We start from the raw sequence: 13,152 nt of genomic DNA, 5'->3' as shown, positions 1-13,152 counted from the left end.
CTAATATGCTAATTAGACTGGACGGTGGAACAACCTTCCAGACGACCTTTCAGAACCACCAGTGGGTGGGGCCGGGGCCACGAGGCAGTTGAGGCTGCAAAGGCCTACTCTTGCACAAATTTCGTGCATCAGGCCTCTAGTCATAAATCAATATGAGACTCATCTCTCTACATGTGGTTATGCAAATGAGGGCAGACGAGGACCCAAGCATTCTCCCTCTTCTAGAATTTAAGCGCAGGGAAGCCAGTTTCTGACTTTTTCATTGCTGTATCCTTAGCTCAGAGAAGAGAACTTGGTATAGATTTGAGGAAGGGAGGGAGGAAGGGCTCTGGATTTAAATTTGGTCTTGAAATAGATAGCATTTCTAACATTCAAAAACTCAAAAAGAAGAAGAGTAAACCCCTAAAATAAAGGAAGCTCAATATATAGATCACCTAAAGGCTGGAAAGGGCAAAATTATGTATTTTTAAATTTCAAGTGTGGCAATTTGGCTGAGCCAAATGCCTGAATTAATAAAATAGACCTGGGAATGTACACTTCCCCACCACCACCACCACCAACCCCCTGAAATCCTGAAGCCTGCTTTAAATTTAGCCCACACAGTGCTCGCTTTGGCAGCACATATACTAAAATTGGAACGATACAGAGAAGATTAGCATGGCCCCTGCACAAGGATGACACACAAATTCGTGAAGCGTTCCAGTATTTAAAAAAATAATAATTTAGCCCACACAATCTGCAATAGTCTCCCTTGTGCTTATCATTGTTTTCTGAACTGTTAATAATTTCTCCTATTACTCCTCACTTGTCTAAAAACAAGTATATGTCTGTGGTAGCAAATATGCATTCCCTATTTAGTGTATGTATTCCAAGAAAAGTGGTCTGGATTGGTCCTATTTTGCTTTTTATTTTTCTTTTTCTTAATAGTTTATTGATTTTTAGAGAGAGAAAGGGAGAGGGAGAGAGAGAAACAATGATGTGAGAGCAAAACATCGACTGGCTGCCTCCTGTACGCCCCCCCACTCGGGATCAAGCCAGCAACCTGGTCATGTGCCCTGACCAGGAACTGAGCCAGCAACCAACTGTGCCACACCGGCCGGAAAGGAAAAGCAGTGGAAAGATACCAGAGATTATGAGTACATGTTCATTTTCAGGGATGAATTAAATCCATGGTGGAATTGCTACCATTCCTTCCAACAAACAGGATCAAATTAAAAATGGTACAATTACTATGAAAGAAGTACTGCCCATTTGCTATTCTTGCTTGGTACTGTTCTAGGTGTTGGACCCAAGTCTATTTCAGATAGACATATTTTACTTTTTTTTTCAACCATTTGAAAATGTAAAAACCATTATTTGCTTTGGGGACACAGAAAGACAGGCAGATCTGGCCTGAAAGGCTGTAATTTGCCAATCCCTGATCTACGGGATTAAGTGATAGAGATAAACCTTCTCTAAAAGAATGGTTAAGCCCTAGCTGGTTTGGCTCAATAGACAGAGTGTCGGCCTGTGGACTGAAGTATCCCAGGTTCGATTCCAGTCAGGGGCACATGCCCGGGTTTCGGGCTTGATCTCCAGTAGGGGGCATGCAGGAGGCAGCCAATCGATGATTCTCATCATTGATGTTTCTGTCTTTCTCTCCCTCTACCTTCCTCTCTGAAATCAATAAAAATATTTTTTTAAAAAAGAATGATTAAGAATCTTTACCTTAGACTCAAACAAAAAATTTCACTGTCCAGTCTCAGTCACGCCCTGCCATCCTGCGATCTCTCCCTTCATTTACTGACCTGCTCCATTTCTTACTTTCAGCGTCAGAAATATCCAAACCTGTTGATACTTTCTATAAGAGTTTATTTGAGTCAAAATTGGCCACATATGGCAGGGGGAAAAGATCTCAAATGCTCCCAACAGTAACCGTTTTGTATTTGAAACTAAGGAGCGAAGGTAAGGAAGATTACAGGGAGGTGGGAGAAAGCAAGGTAGGGATTAGATTACAGGATAGTTAACAAGATTATGTGTTCACTTGAGGATGGTTTCGGTTTATTTAAAAGTTGTGCTAATCTAGATGCATAGAAACAATGGACCGGGTGTGCTTCAGGCAAAGATAAACCTTTCATTAAAAAGTTAAATGCCTGGGGAGTGACTACCTACCATGACCTGCCCAGTTAGGAATTTATGGTCAGGTCACCCTGTGAGATTACTTTCCTTAGAAACCCACATTTCCTCCACATTACCTACTTCTTTCTGCCTTCGGCTACCCTCTACCTACTAATTTACATTTCCTCCAAAAAAATAAATGTATGAGTTAGGCTCCCAGCCATGAGTTTCCTGTCTCTACCCCAGCATACCTCCCGTCACAGTATCATAACAGCAACTGCATTTGCCTGTCTTCCTCTGACAAGCTCCTAGGGAACAGGGGCTGTGTCTTGTTCACTTTTTGAGCTTGAACAGGTGCCTGAACAGGCAACTGGTTGAGATTTTATTCATATCTTTGTGCATATGAATGACAAATTACTTGAATTTACATCCACGTACTTGCCGAGCCTAAGACCATTTTCACCTAAACTTATAGGCTCATTCTTTCCAATGTCCTTACCGGCCATTGACCAAAAGTACAACTCACTTCGCAAACCAGACATTTCCAGCCCTAGACAGATGTAGTTCATGTAGGTATATTATTCCAAATAATATCTCTAGTATAACAGTACATCCAGATCACATAGTGTTACTGTTACTGGAACGCGGGTCTGGCCCTGAGCAGGTGTGGGTTCTTGGTGTAGGAAAAATTTCACAACACGAGTCCAGGTGAATTTTAGGAGACGTTTACTAAAGCTGGGGACAGTGAAGCAAGGAAGGGCCTAGGATAACAGGAGAGGGACTAAGAAGTCAGAGAAAAGGGGGCCTTGGGGACAGGTTCAGGGGTTAGCCCTGTGTTACCTATTGGGATTAGGGGCTGGGACCTTGGTTCTTCTCATACATGCAGAAAAGATTTTAAGGCCAACAAAAATAAAATTAAAGAGCAAGCCAGTCAAGAGAGACAATGGCCCTTAACTCCTGGGTTATAGCGTTTAAATGAGGGATTTTCTGGGTGGAAACTTTCATTTGCATTCAGGGATGATTGACAGAAAAAGGTTCTATAACTATACTAGAGGCCTGGTGCACAAAAATTTGTGCACTGGTGGGGGAGGGGGAGGGAGGGGTGTCCCTCAGCCCCACTTGTGCCCTCTCACAGCCTGGGACCCCTCGGGAGATAACCACCTGCTGGCTTAGGCCTGCTCCTTGGGTGGAAGATGACAATCCCAATCCCTTGGTGCCTGCCCCGCCTTCCCAGGTCGCGCACACAGCAGGGCCGATCTGGGCGTTGGGGCGCCGCCCCAGGTCGGGTTGCACACGGGACGCCTGGGCAGGCTGGCTGATTGCTGCTGCCCTGCCCGGCCGCCCTGGGTCTGGTCGCACACGGGATGCCCAGATGGAGGCCAGGTGGTGCCAGAAGCCGGACCACCCTTGCTGCTTGACACAGTCACTTTCAAGAAACATCTGCACAGCTTATGTTTCAAGGGACCTGGAGTATATGGCATATGGTTTGCTCCCCCTCTTAGCGCTGTGTGTTTTAAATAGGACCACCTCCCTGAAAAAGGTTGTTTCCTCAGGTTAGGGATTAACAGGACTAAGGAAGAGAATAAATCAGTAAATCCCCCTAGTGTTACAGAAATATCATGTACTACTTATGAAGACCTTGGACAAAGACTGTTGGCAATAAATTTGGGACTTGTTGGTGTTGTAATGTACCCCACGAATCACAGAAGAACGCCTCAAGAAGTCGAATTAAAGAGTCACATTTATTGCAATCGGGGACTATGAGGGGCCATTCCCCAAATCTCATAGTAATAAGATTGCCGCAAAACCAGACTTATATAAGCAAAGATCACAAAGGTATTGATTACATTCCAAGGTTTGGAATGAGGAACCTGGTTTGCAAAGAAAGCAGTTTACTGAGGCAGAAGCAGCATGTTATCTAAATTATAGTTTTGGGTCTCCGGATCACTGAATTGACAAAAATACATTATCTAGAGCCCTCGGGTCTGGAATGAGGAACCTGGTCAGACTTAAGCACGTTATCTAAATTACAGTTTTTTGGTCTCCAGAACACTGTGTCAACAGGGACACCTTAACTGGAGCCCTCTGACCTTGGGATAACTGTGCTGTCCTTCCCAGGTAAAAGAAAATGTGCTAAGACCAGTATGACCACAACCAATGGTATATTCACAGTACAATCAATAGGGTAGTCAATTGAATGGGGTGATTTATATAATTCAGAAAATTATAATAACTTTTCTATTATTTTAGCAAACAAATAAGTACAAAAACCAAGCAGCAGGGTTAAAGTTAAACTATAGTTTCTACCTGAGATGATTGCTAGCATACTTCATTGGGCCCACATTGCCAGGGGTCTGCCCACCAGGGAAAGCACCAAAGCCTATACCCCTGGAGACCCACCGACACAGGGCAGTCCAGGGAAGGCAAGCAGCAAGGCTGGGAGGACATAACCTTTACTGGGTAGGATAATCTCCTTCAGTCACTTCCTTGTAGCCGATCAGTAGAGCAGTGACCTTGGAATAGCCCTTGTAATGGAACACACCTATGCTCTCCTCGGCAAAAAAAAAACAAAAAAGCTTATAGAGGCGTGCTTATAGGATCAAATGGTATAAATATAGATGTAACAGGACAATAAAAAAAAGAACCTCGCTATGCTGATGGACTGAACACTACCTCCATTTCCTTCATTCTTCGCCAACTCCGTCCACACCTTTGGGAACCCCTGTACCTGCTGGGGCTGGACCCCAACAGGGTGGGCTGGCCGATCGCTGCTGCACCGCCCAGCCACCCCAGGTCGCAGATAGCAGGCCTGGATGGTGGCAGGGCAGGCGGAATGGGTCTGTCCCGTCCTGCCTGCAGTATGCAAATTAGCCGCCATCTTTGTTGGCAGTTAATTTGCATATAGCGCTGATGAACTGATAGAAGGTGTAGTGAAGGTACGGTCAATTATCATGTTTGTCTATTATTAGATAGGATTTCTTCTGCACATGCCCTTGCCCATAATGCATACAGAAAAAACCACGGTTGGAGGGAGGATGTCATAACCACAATGCAGTTTTTATTATAATTAGGGTCCTAGAAAGGTCACACTGAGGTTTTCCTCTGAGCCTGCCCTCTGGCAGTCTGCTGGCTTCAGACCACAAAGAGGCGGTCTGAAGGCAATGCTGGTCCAACTCCTGTTCATGACCCCACCCCAGCCACTCATGTCTAACTTCCCACCTGACACCTGGATGAGCTGCCACTGCCCTTTGCTGCTCTGGATGAAAGCCTCGTGGGGTCCCTTTGAGTTTAGGAGATGCATGCCTGTGGGGGAAGAAGAGAGGGAAGGGAAAGGCATGGGCCTGCCCTGGGAGGGAGAGCATGTCCTGGGGCCTTTCCTTTTGAGGGACTTTAAAGGTAGGGTGTGAAGGAGAGGTTTTATAGGAGGACCTCAATCTAGTACTCCTCAGTTTTATGCTGATGTGCCAAAATGTGATTTATTCCCTTAACTTCATCTGTCCATGGGTGTGGTTGGCCATTGGCACTATTGGATTTCTGCTACCTCCCTGAGAAGGGTGATTTAAGTTCTTTCACCCTCTGGTTGGGTAGGAGAAGTGTAAGCCATTTACTCTTGTCTTTTTTTTTTTTAATCTTTATTGTTGAAAGTACTACATATGCCCCTTTTTCCCCCCATTGTCCTCTCCCACCCCAGTGTAAGCCATTTAAGTGTCCTTGGTTTAGAGAAGATAGGATTTACTAAATGGCTGCATACTGCCTGTCTAATGGTCTCAGTTTCCCTATTCTGCTTGTCCTGGCTTACTAACCTGTCTCATTACTGTATCATAGCAACAAAGGAAACACTGGTGTGATTATTTCTTGACTCCATATCAATAATTTATAGCCCATTTGCTCCTACATACAGAATTCCGTTGTTCAGGAAGAATTATCATCTCTACCAATAAGTGTGGGATGGACGCCCAAGAAGATATAAAGAAATCCACTCTTCAAAAACAACAATTGGGAAGAGGAATGACAAATCGCTTAAATGTACAGTATTTTAAAATTGTAGGTACACTAAGAGAAGCTTTTATTTAGGCACAGGCAGACTTAGGAGTAAGTTGTATAGCTACATTCTTATATGCGTTCAAATGCCCACGATCGTACGTGTGTTTCTTCTCTAATACACACGGGAGTACGTACCCACAGTAAAACAAAGACTCTAAGACTGGTTCTCAACCTGTGGGTCGCGACCCCTTTGGGGGTCGAACGACCCTTTCACAGGGGTCACCTAAGACCATCGGAAAACACATATGTAATTACATATTGTTTTTGTGATTAATCACTATGCTTTAATTATGTTCAATTTGTAACAATGAAAATACACCCTGCATATCAGATATTTACATGACGATTCATAACAGTAGCAAAATTACAGTTATGAAGTAGCAACGAAAATAATGTTATGCCGAAACCGGTTTGGCTCAGTGGATGGAGCATCGGCCTGCGGACTGAGGGGTCCCGGGTTCGATTCCGGTTGAGGGCATGTACCTGGGTTGCGGGCGCATCCCCAGTGGGAGATGTGCAGGAGGCAGCTGATCGATGTTTCTCTCTCATCGATGTTTCTAACTCTCTATCTCTCTCCCTTCCTCTCTGTAAAAAATCAATAAAATATATTAAAAAAGAAAATAATGTTATGGTTGGGGGTCACCACAACATAAGGAACTGTATTAAAGGGTCACGGCATTAGGAAGGTTGAGAACCACTGCTCTAAGAAAAAATGTCGTAATTATTAAAATAAAGTTGGAAACCTTCAGGGGGAAAAACATTTAATGTAAACACATGCGCACCAGTAATCTCATAGGTAGAGAACTGGTGGAATTTTATATATGGTTAGTTACTTCAGTGGGGAAATAGAGAGCTGTCATGAAGTAACCAATACCAACAGTGCCTTGCATACAATGTCTAGATGACAGATCAGCACAACAGGAAATGTGGCAAAATGCCAATTAAATACCACTAAGAGAACAAGACAATTCACACCCCCCCACCGACCCCCACCCACCCCCAGCCATATAAGCCTCTACAAACTACATAGGGCTTGGCCAACCATGGCTAAGTTTACAATTCCCAGAGTGACTGAGGAGATATTCATTGTTTAAAAATGAAATTGTGTTCCCCTGTTTCTACTGATCTTCAGGAGGCAAGCTGGTTGGAGAGGCAGGAAGTGTTCAGATGCTGTGGTAGTGAACCAAGAGGGCCCCCAAGGACTGCCTCTTGGTCTTCGTGCCCTTAGGGAGTTCTCTCCCAACTGTATCAGCCGTGGTCTGTGTGTCCAAAAGCATACAGCAGAAAAGATGGTAGGTCCCCTCTAAGACAGGTTAGAAAAGATTGCAGCCTGTCTGGGTGCTCTGCGTCCCCAACCCTGACTGCAGATCGCTCTCTCTGGGGTAAGCAAGTGGCCATGCGGTGAGCAGTCCCATGGAGAGGCCTGTCTGGTGAGGAACTGAAGTTTCCAGCCAACAGCCAGTGAGGAACTGAGAGGGCTGCCGGAAACCTCATGAGGTAGATTCTCTGGCCACAGTCGAGTCTGGAGATGATTGCAGCTCCAGCCAACAGCTCTACGGCAATGTCGTGAGAGACTCTCAGAACCACTGGTAAGCCACTCCGGGATCCTTGACTCTCAGAAACTGTGAGAGATAATAAATGCTTCTTGTTTTAAGCCGCTAGTTTTACAGCAATTTGTTATGCAGCAATAGATACTAATACAGATGTCTTTCTTGTCTTTCACACAGAATGTTCTTAGAAAGCTGAATCGAACAGCCCTAGCTGGTGTGACCTCAGTTGTTTGGGCATTGTCCTGGGCACTTAGAGGCTGCCAGTGAGATCCCAGGTCAGGCAGGGATTGGTGTTTTGCTCTCACATTGAAGTTTCTCTCTCTTTCTCCCTCTCCCTTTTTCCTTGCCCTAAAAATCAGTTTTAAAAAAATTAAAAAGCAAAAACACTGGATGAAACTAGTTTTGCTAATCTAAATCTAGTTTTGCTCATATAAATAGTAGCCCTCTGTATTATCTTCTCTTTTGTGATATGTTTTCATTGAGTATGTCTTGAAGATCTTGCAACATCAATACACATAGACTTCCTTCATTCTTTGATTTGATGCACAGTATTCTATGCCATGGATATATTATGGATTATTTAAACACTAAAGGCCCGGTGCATGAATTCATGCACAGATGGAGTCCCTCGGCCTGGCTGGTGATTGAGGCCTATGAGGGGGGCCAGTTGGCTGGGGCGGGGAGGGACTGTGGGAGGTTGACTGTGGGAGCACACTGACCACCATGGGGCAGCTCCCACATTGAGCGTCTGCCCCTTGGTGGTCAGTATGCATCATACCAACTGGTCGACTGGTCGTTAGGGTTGTTATGGTCGTTTGGTCACTTAGGCTTTTATATAGATTCCCATATTGGTGGACATTGAACTTGCTTCCAGTTTTTTGCTGTTACAAACAATGCTGCAATGCCCATCCTTGTACATACATGTCCCCAGGCACATATGTAAGGGTTTCTGTAGGAGACATACTGAGAAGTGGTATTGCTGATTTATAGGATACACACAATTTTAGTTTTGATAAGACAGTACCACATTGGTCTCCAAAATTGCTTCTTGAGTTTATACTCTCATGAACAGAGCATGAAAATACCTGTAGTCAACATGAGATACTGCCAATTAAAAATTATCAACTACGCTAAGGCATGGATTCTCCTTTCATGCCTTATTAGCTCTTGATAATTCCTGTTTTGTGAATTGTCTGTTCGTGTCTTTAGTGTTTGTCTCTCACTTTGATTACATATTTTTGAAGGCACTCTATAATATTTGAAAGGCTCAGAAGGATTTAGAGTACCCACTAAAGTGTATCCTTTTAGAGATATTTTGTATGTATATTTAAAAAAAAAAACACCCACACATTTGGTGTCAGAAGTGTTAAGAGTGTGGTAGCAGTGTGAGTAAAGCACAGAGTTTTTTCTTATACAGATGTGCAAAGACAACTGAACACACCGCATGTTGTATGGCAGTAACTCCCATTATAGACATGTTAGCACTTACTGTCACTATGGGTCTTCTTACCAGCATTCTCTATTTGTGACAGAGCATGAGGATGTGTTAGATATCCCAGTGCTTCATCTTCTCCCCCTATTTTAAAATTTATTTTAGTTAAATGTATTGGGGTAGCATTGGTTAATAGCATTATATAAATTTCAGGTGTACAACGTTATAGCACGACATCTGTGTACTCTGTTGTGTGCTCACCACCCAAAGTATAGGCTCCAGCGCTTCATCTCTGAAACAAAAAAATTCAACTATTCTCTTTCAACTTCTGAATGGCTTAGACTGAGGAACATCTTCAACTATTTACAAATGTTAGAAAGACTTCTAGGAGTAGATTAGACTTTTGTCAATATTGAGCAATCAGATAGAGAAATAAATTGGATGTTGACCCTAATAGGACATTCGAACAATCATTAACAAACCCCTGGCTTCAAATGTTGGTGTTCAAGAAAGCAGCTTCCGGTGGTCATGGATTTCTTTATGATAAACAAAATCAAATTCTTTAAATGTATGGTAATAAAGTACAGTTTCTATTTTATAAATGGGGTTTACTTAAAGAAAGGATCCCATTGCTAAAAACATTTGAAAACCACTAAATCAAACCACTGTGAAGAGGTGACTGCAGGATTCTGAGAGTCAGAGTTTGGCAGGAGGATGGAAAGCAGGTGAGTAACACCAAGATCTGCCCACATGAAATGTGTGTGACTTGCACCTGAGTGGATCAGGGAAGGAAGCAGGTCAAAGGCAGCACCAAAGTTAGTAGGTTTGGAGTGTTAACTGTGAGCACAGGAGTCCACTAACAAAAGTAAGGAAGACAGAGGGGTGGGAAGATAGATGAGAAGTCTGCACCCCTTTATCTTACAAACAGGTAACCAGGCTCAGAACTTTTTTCTAGTCTTTCTTTGGGGAGGGCTGCATAAGAGGTATTTTGAAAAAACACATTAGTTTGATAATCAAGAATGGCTATTTTTATCCACATTAATCTGTATGTCTTTATACTCTTAAAAATATTTTTATTTTTATTGATTTCAGAGAGGAAGGGAGAGGGCGGAGAGAGATAGAAACATCAATGATGAGAGAAAATAATTGATCAGCTGCCTCCTGCATGCCCCCTATTGGGCATCGAGCCCATAACACAGGTATGTGCCCTTGACTGGAATCGAGCCTTCAGTCCACAGGTTGATGCTCTATCCACTGAGCCAAACCAGCTAGAGTTGTCTTTATACTCTTGAAAAAAGATTATATTTGTAATGACCAGAAATCAAAATCCAACATATTTGTCACTTGTTTAAATTTTTTGCTCACTTTTCATTATTGTTTTAATGAATAATAAAAACCATCTTCTGTATATTAAGAGTATCTGCCACGGCAGTGTTTCTCAAGAAGGCAGGACCATTCAGGTAAATTTAGAGTTTTAAATGTAGCGTGTCAGTTAATTATAATTTCCGATCACTGAGTCCAGACAACTGTCTGGGGATTTTGCAATTTTCCTAGGAGATGGAGGAAGGACTCAGTGTCTTTTTAATGACTTATGAGTTAGAGGCAGGGGATGGAGGTGGCTTTCCTTAATATGTCTAAGAGCACTTAGCTTTAGATGGAAGATTAGAAAAGAGGATCAAGGTATAAAAACAGTTATAATAACAAAGTTATAATCATAACAAAAAAATCTGTCAAGCGCGCACTATGTACTCAGCACAGTTCCAAGAGCTTCACCTGAGTTATTTCTCTTAATCCCCACAACAGCCCTACGAGGCTGGTGCTGCTATCATTATTGCCCCATTTTTCAGGTGGGAAAATGAGGCCCAGAGAGTTTGTTATTTTCCCAGGATCACAGAGTGAGAGGTGGTGAAGCTTGGGTTTGAACCCAGTAAATGTAGAAGTCACTGTTGAGGCAGGATTTGGACAGGTAAAATAATTTCTTGCCCAGCCAGCATGGCTCAGTGGTTGACCTATGAACCAGGAAGTCAGGGTTGGATTTCCGGTCAGGGCACATGCCTGGGTTTTGGGATCAATCCCTAGTGCAGGGCATGCAGGAGGCAGCTGATCAAGGATTCTCTCTCATCATTGATGTTTCTCTCTCTCTCTCTCTCTCTCTCTCTCTCTCTCTCTCTCTCTCTCTCTTCCTCTCTGAAATCAATCAAAATATCTTTAAAAAATAATTTCTTAAGGACAATTGTATGGTGATTTCATTAACAAACTAGGATTTCTTAAGCGCCACACAGTCCCAGTTTACTTGCTTACTGATAGTGTAACAAAAAGTCGCAACCTAAAAAAGGTAGCAGTGGCCTAGCTCAGGTGACTGGATTCAGGTTCAATTACAATTGTTAAGCCAGAAACACTACCCACCCAGCTGCTACACTGATGGAATGGGTTTAAACAATCCATTATTGCTTCATTCTGTTTTGAATTCTTTTCATATTCTTCCTTTCCTTAGGGCCATAATTCTAACATAGTTAAATGATCTGATAGACTTGCCAAAGGTTTTTGCTGCTCTGTCCACAGTTGTAAGGTTGTGTTCTTGACCATAATAAATTCAAAAAGTTTTAAATTTTGCAAAATCTCTTAGGTAGGACCTTAGACACATGCTGCATTTTGTTTTCCAGTCAAAATGCTTGTCTTTGTGGAGCATAGAGACAAGAATTTGAAAAACAGACTTTAATTTTATTTTCAAAAGCGATTATGATTACATTCACTTGTGTGTTATGACTTGGGTGCAATTTTAGGAAAATAAATACCTGGTTCACATTTCAACGATGCGAGTTCAGGATCCAAGAACCTAAGACGTAATATAGCAGGTTTCGGAGTTTTGTTATGCAAAATCGATTTGGGTGTGGATGGCAGCCAGGTACATTTTCAGTTGGGCCTGGAGTGGCCCTGAATGATAATCAGCAGCCAGCCATAGTTTAAGGAGGAAATTCATGCTTGAAAAATGAAATATTAGGCTATGTGCTATGTTTATTATTCTGCCACATAGTCACCAATTAGCAATTTCAGTGATTACAGTTATAAATCGCTTAAAGATGAAAATACATTCTGATAAACGTGTCATTATGTTATTTCATCATTGTGCAAATGTCATAGTGTACAAACCTGATGGTAAAACCTACTACACATCTGGGCTATATGATGTATCCTATTTCTCCAGTGTTACAAGCCTGTATTGCATGTTACTGTACAAAACAGCAGGAGATTAAATCCAGCACAAGATAAAACGATGCAATCGGATGTATGAAGCTGCTGCAGGCAACACGGCATAGTTTTACAGCAAACTTTAAAAAAATATATAGATATTTATTAATTTCAGAGAGGAAGGGAGAGGAAGAGAGAGATAGTAACATCAGTGATGAGAGAGAATCATTATCGCTGCCTCCTGCACGCCCCACACTGGGGACTACTAGCCAGTAACGCCCCAGCATGTGTCCTGACCAGGAGTTGAACCCGTGACCTCCTGATTCACGGAAACGCCCAACCACTGAGCCACGCCAGCCCGGCAGCAAACTTTTCTTTTTATTATTAAAGTAAAAAGAGTGCATTCTAAAATAATGATAAAGGGTATGTATACTAAATACATAAACTAGTAACATAGTCATTTATTTTCCATGCAAACAAGTGGTCAGACGCAGCCCAAGGGAAATGATTGACAGATCTCATTTTTTTCCTCCAAAAGTTTTTATTATGAAAGATCTTAAACATATGGAAAAGTTGAAAGGCTGTGGTACACTCCCGTATGCCCTCCACCTAGATCCCACGGTTAGCGTTCTATCCTTTTTGTTTATCACATCATCTACCCATCCCTCTCCCCATTCATCAATCCTACCCCTACGTAAGGGAGGAGGGTAGCAAGCTCCAGGTGGCTTATCCAGTGTGATTGCGAAGGTGCCATTGCACCCCCTCAGCTTCAGCAACCCCGCCTGCCGGAGCATTTCCTCCCTCGTCTGACTCCAGGGGCCCGGGAGGCAGAATCCAGGC

This window comes from Myotis davidii, unplaced genomic scaffold, assembly GCF_000327345.1.
Source record: "Myotis davidii unplaced genomic scaffold, ASM32734v1 scaffold168, whole genome shotgun sequence".
NCBI classification, from domain to species: Eukaryota; Metazoa; Chordata; class Mammalia; order Chiroptera; family Vespertilionidae; genus Myotis; species Myotis davidii.
Note: the sequence above shows the minus strand (reverse complement) of the source record.